This window comes from Pinus tabuliformis, chromosome J (genome assembly GCF_031772625.1).
Source record: "Pinus tabuliformis cultivar Carrire ecotype Pingquan chromosome J, CPIR1, whole genome shotgun sequence".
NCBI classification, from domain to species: domain Eukaryota; kingdom Viridiplantae; phylum Streptophyta; class Pinopsida; order Pinales; family Pinaceae; genus Pinus; species Pinus tabuliformis.
The window spans coordinates 1,518,986,907-1,518,992,812 of record NC_142295.1 but is presented as its reverse complement, the minus strand read 5'-3'; positions in this window follow the sequence as shown (position 1 = coordinate 1,518,992,812).

Below are 5,906 nucleotides of genomic sequence, written 5' to 3'. Positions count from 1 at the left end.
TATTTAAGGTACTACTAGCCGGAGGACTGCCTTAATCTCCATGCACTATATACTGCCATACGGTAAATAGTATTAGTCTTTGTACCAGCCCTATAGTAGTCCCTAGTCCCTTGCCTACCGGTACGGACTTAGTATTAGCCCCATGCCGCCCTAAGAGAATAGCTTCAGTAGTGTCCCGGGTCTCATGTCTTAGTCCCTGGTCTCATGGAGTAAGGCCTTCTAAGGGTCTCTATTTCTTGCTTTCTTACTTTTTTATTAGCCTTATTAGTTATTGAACTATTAGAGAGTGAAGCTGGATAAGGTCTACTTTCATCTCCTTACTTGTGATGGATGCTTATTGAGTCATGACTCCTCCCTATTCCCATAAGTAGTGATAAGCAAGTCACTATGGTGTAATTGATTCCTAGCTAGTCCCATGAGCTACGGCGAAGAAGCTAGCTAGTTCCCCTGAGCTACAGCGAAGAACTTATTCTAGCTCTATAAGAAGTGTTCCATATGCTATTAGTCTAGAACTAGATGCTATTAGAATGAAATGATATTTCTCTCTCTCCAGTCTCCATTCTTTTTATCCATTCTTTTCAAAAGAAACTAGTACCCTTCCTTTATCCCTGAGCGTAAGCAAATAATCATAAGGTCTTCTTAGCCCTAGTCATAGTGTAAGTTCCATAGAGTAATGACTTCTTTCCTGGCAACGACCAGGCTCTAAGCAATTGTGAAAACGTAGAGATGCGACACGTAGAGATGTTAGTATCACTAGTATCAGAATAAGTTGTCATCTTGTCCAACCAAATAGATTCTATCTCTAATGATTGAACGTATATATGGCTTCACGTAGACTTCACTTCTATGCGGATTATAGCTTAGAGTTTCCCATAGGCATTGACTATAAATCAATCTCGTTTAGCGTTAATTGGAACTAAGGCTATGGAACTGACTGCTTAAGGCTTTTTCACTCTATGGGGAACTTACGGCAAGCTTGAACGGAACTACAGTCCATAGGGCTAAGACTGAAGCTAGTCTAGTTCATACCCATATGGATTGAACAGGATATGGATTGAACATTTATTGTGTGATGTGCACCTATAGAGATGTATGGATTTTGATAGATGTCTATATTTCTAGAGATATAGAGGAGATTGGTACTATACTTTCTTTCTTACTTGCCTCTGTCCTTTTTGTAGGTTCCATAGAGTAAGTCTTAAGCAGTATGAACTAGCACTATAAGGCTAGCTCTTTTTAGTGCATCAGTAGTTGTGATTAGTAGTTTCCATTCTCTAATTCCTTAGGTCCATTTCTTGTTGTCTGTTGGTAACGTGGGTTCGTTTCCTCTCGTTCAACCCCAGCTCCTTACTCCCAGCAAGTATAATAAAGCAAGCAATCAACTTGTCCTTCTTCAACATCAACTTGTCCAAATAGATTCTATCTCTAATGATTGAACGTATATATGGATTCACCTAGACTTCAATTCTATGCGGATTATAACTTAGAGTTTCCAATAGGCATTGACTATAAATCAATCTCGTTTAGCATTAATTGGAACTAAGGCTATGGAACTGCCTGCTTAAGGCTTTTTCACTCTATGGGGAACTTATGGCAAGCTTGAACGGAACTACAGTCCATAGGGCTAAGACTGAAGCTAGTCTAGTTCATACCCATATGGATTGAACAGGATATGGATTGAACGTTTATTGTGTGATGTGCACCTATAGAGATGTATGGATTTTGATAGATGTCTATATTTCTAGAGATATAGAGGAGATTGGTACTGTACTTTCTTTCTTACTTGCCTCCGTCCTTTTTGTAGGTTCCATAGAGTAAGTCTTAAGCAGTATGAACTAGCACTATAAGACTAGCTCTTTTTAGTGCATCAGTAGTTGTGATTAGTAGTTTCCATTCTCTAATGCCTTAGGTCCATTTCTTGTTGTCTGTTGGTAACGTGGTTTTGTTTCCTCTCGTTCAACCCAAGCTCCTTACTCCCAGCAAGTATAATAAAGCAAGCAATCAACTTGTCCTTCTTCGACATCAACTTGTCCAAATAGATTCTATCTCTAATGATTGAACGTATATATGGCTTCACGTAGACTTCACTTCTATGCGGATTATAGCTTAGAGTTTCCCATAGGCATTGACTATAAATCAATCTCGTTTAGCGTTAATTGGAACTAAGGCTATGGAACTGACTGCTTAAGGTTTTTTCACTCTATGGGGAACTTACGGAAAGCTTGAACGAAACTACAGTCCATAGGGCTAAGACTGAAGCTAGTCTAGTTCATACCCATATGGATTGAACAGGATATGGATTGATTAGTAATTTCCATTCTCTAATGCCTTAGGTCCATTTCTTGTTGTCTGTTGGTAACGTGGGTTCGTTTCCTCTCTTTCAACCCCGGATCCTTACTCCTAGCAAGTATAATAAAGCAAGCAATCAACTTGTCCTTCTTCGACATCAACTGGGCCTTTCACTCGGCGACCACCTCTTGTAAATGACCACTTCTCCTGGGAATGAGACTGGGTATTTACCTCCTGGCACCACTTCCTGGCTATCGTTGACAACAACCCGACCAACATCATCAGTGGACTAAATAAGTTCTCAATAACTAACTGCACATAGTTTCTTCGTCAAGCCTAACGTCCTAGCCAGCAAGCGGCGAGAGCAAATGAAGCCATCCTGCCAAACATGGATCAAAATGCTAAAAAGGCATACCTGCCATTTGTTCTTCCTTACTCTCGGCCAAATGACTGGAGCTTATAGCAAAGAGCTTCTAGCAATGAGACTCCCGGCTTTGTCCATCCGTTGTACCCACCCCTCCCTGTAGATGTGTGGGCAATCAAGCAAGAACTCTCCGGGCAAGCATCACCCGGCCACCTCCCTGACTGGCATTCCCTCCCTGACTAACGTGACTAGCTCAACCTCCCTGACCTACCTGAATGTCTCTCTATTATGGCCTATGAACCTCAACAGGTGTATGGGGACATAATCAAAATGAATAGAATATATGTCAGCTTGCGTTATATACGTAATTATACGACAATAAGCTAAGCAACTTCTCATGTTGCACCATCATTTGCACTAAGCTCCTTCCTCTTATTGCATATCAACATAAGTAGGCATAATCATAACAACATCCAGTGTTGTATGATGACCCCCTGTATAGGCCCCATCCCTTCCACATGTCTGTCTGCCCCCTTCCCTCTCCATCCGTCGGGGTTCAATCTGTTGGCATCGTCCGTAGGCCCACCGCTCTCAACTGGCCCTCAATCAAATAAATCCAGGCTATTTGTTTTGCCATCCCGCTCCTTCTACTCCTTCCTCATCTCCCGGCATAAGACTAATTATCGAGCTCCTAAAAATTGATTGTCCTATGCTCCCCAAATGTTGAATCACTGTAAGTAATATTGTGCGTCTTATTGTGGTAGGCTAGGTTAAGCTTCTATGGGGCTCGTGGAAATCCCCGTCCCTGCTGTGTTAGGTGAGGCTAAATGCTAAGAGAGAACTCTTCTTTCAGCCTTATTAACAAACTCTGTAGAGAAAGAGAAAGTACTATTAGCTTTCTCTAGTGCCTTAAGCCTTAGTCCATAGCCTTAGTCCATTCTAGAGTTACGAGCTCCGGCGAATTCGGGTGTTTACATAGGGGAACATAGCACAGCGAATTCTTTGTTTTGGGTGCCTCAATGGGGTCCTGGTTCCTATTGGCTCTGGTACATGATTAGAGCATCTTTCTAGCACTGTTGTAATGCATTGGCATTCCTTCCTTGTTCCTCCTTTCATCCAGCCCAGGTAGAGCTATTGTTCCATATTGTTAAGTGAGTTGAGTTGAGGGTTTAGGTCGATATATCTGTAGGGTAGGGGGTTTGAGTTTGAGGTCAAGGGTCTAGGTGTGAGGGTATAGTTTTATATATATAGTTCGAGGTCGAGTGTCGAGGGTATAGGTATGGCTGCTATGGGGAAATCCAACCTCCTGGCACAGTCTGATGTGAAATCTGTGATGAAACAGGGGATTCAGCTATAATTGGATATGGGCTTATCTAGAAGGACACCCCCTGGCCCTATGACTGGCATTTACTCCTGGCATCGACTCTTGACATAAACTACCAGCATCAACATCTGTCATCGAGTGATTGACCACAGGCTATCCATCGACCACGGGCTTCGGACCCCTTGGCTCTGATCGACTATCGTCAATGAACCAATGGCTGTGACTCACTAACTTGGCTCCCGTACTACCGTATGTTGGCATGTGTCTGTTGCATGATCCTAAATGGGTGCATCATAAGTAATGCGAAGTGTGAAATCCTTCGACTAAGACTCCTTATTGACTAGCGGGTATGAGTGTTACGTACTTCCTAGCAATCAGAGTGTCTATGCGGTATGTGTAGCTCTACGTTGTAGCTCAATGAATACTCATCCTCCTTCATCATGGAAACCTCAATTGTGTCACCTCATCCATGCATCGTAGCTCAACGTGTAACCTCATAGTGTAACCAACCTCTCTCTACGTGTACCTCTATGTGTCTCTGTATGAGTATGCGCCTCTGTAGATGATATCCTCCTCTGTAGTATTATTCCCATTTATTCCCATTGGATCACTGTAGGAGTATCGCCATGATTTATTCCCATTGGATTAGGGTATTAGCCTAGTGTATTATAGCGGATTAGAGCTTCCATGGATTCTTCCGCTCCCTGTGGATTAGGCCCATTGAGTAGACCCATTGAATAGCCCCTGTGATTAGGCCCCAGTGTATTAGCGGAGCCCAGTCGAGTAGCCCGACCCATTGTCTAATAATCCCCATCGGCTTAGAGGCAAGTGAATCACAACCATTCATCAAGTACATCACCACCTACCTGTATCAGCTGCATAAAGTACCAGCATCGAGTGATCGCCACCTGGGATCGCCTCCTGGATCGACTATTGGCTGAGTGACTTACAATGATATGCTATTGAAAAGTATCTTTTTCTGTCAATGACTACCTTCTGGCTTTCTTTGATCGGCTATTGGAAACCCTCTGTCAATCTCTTCTATCGGGTATGTTGGCTTGTGAGGGGATACGCTGCTATGGTGCTATGGCAGGTAGGGTGGGCAGGTGCTATGCTCCTCATTGGGCTATGTCGGGTGGCTATGACCCTCTGTCTCTGATCGGCTCTGAATGACTAGCGTATGACCCTCTTTATTGTGAATTAACGTATATATAATGCATCGTCATTCCATGCATCAATCCATGCATCCATCCCAGGTAGGAACATGAAATTGTTTCGTATCGGTAAGCTTTGTAGGAATATGAGTAACTAACTCTTATCTCAGGTATGTATTGAATGGGTCCTTCTCCTCTCGTCATCTGGGGGTAAGGCGTTAACATGGCTGCAATGTGTGAGTTTTTGGAACGGGTGCTAAGGATCACCTCTGCTCTGTCCGGCTCCGATACAGTCAGCAGCACCACAATCAAATTCATTTCTCAATTCTTCCTCTCCTTATCAGTCGATCCCCCTATCGGGTCCTTTCACTAGGAAGCGCAAGCCCCTCTAGGACCTTGTCGTCATTATTTCATTTTCGCACTCACTTGGTTGTTGTTTGAATCTAGCCTCTTGCCAAATTATGGCTCCCCTGCCATGTCATCCTGGCCTTGCTTCAGCAATAGCAAGGCAGCACTCCATCTCTCTCCTAGGGTGAAAGGGTAGTAATCCAAGTAAGGAGAAGGTCAATCCCATCTGTACAAGAGAAGGCATATGGCGTATAAATGAAGTGATGGGTCTAGGTCTAAGGTAAGGGATCAATCCATCATCTATTCCTTCTAAAAGAAGTAAATGGCAGTACTGCTGACTAAGCTAAGCAATGAATTCATGCAAGTGTAAAAGGCTACAGGTGTAGGTCTTTCGGTGGATAGGTCGTATGGTAAACCTCAGTAAGAA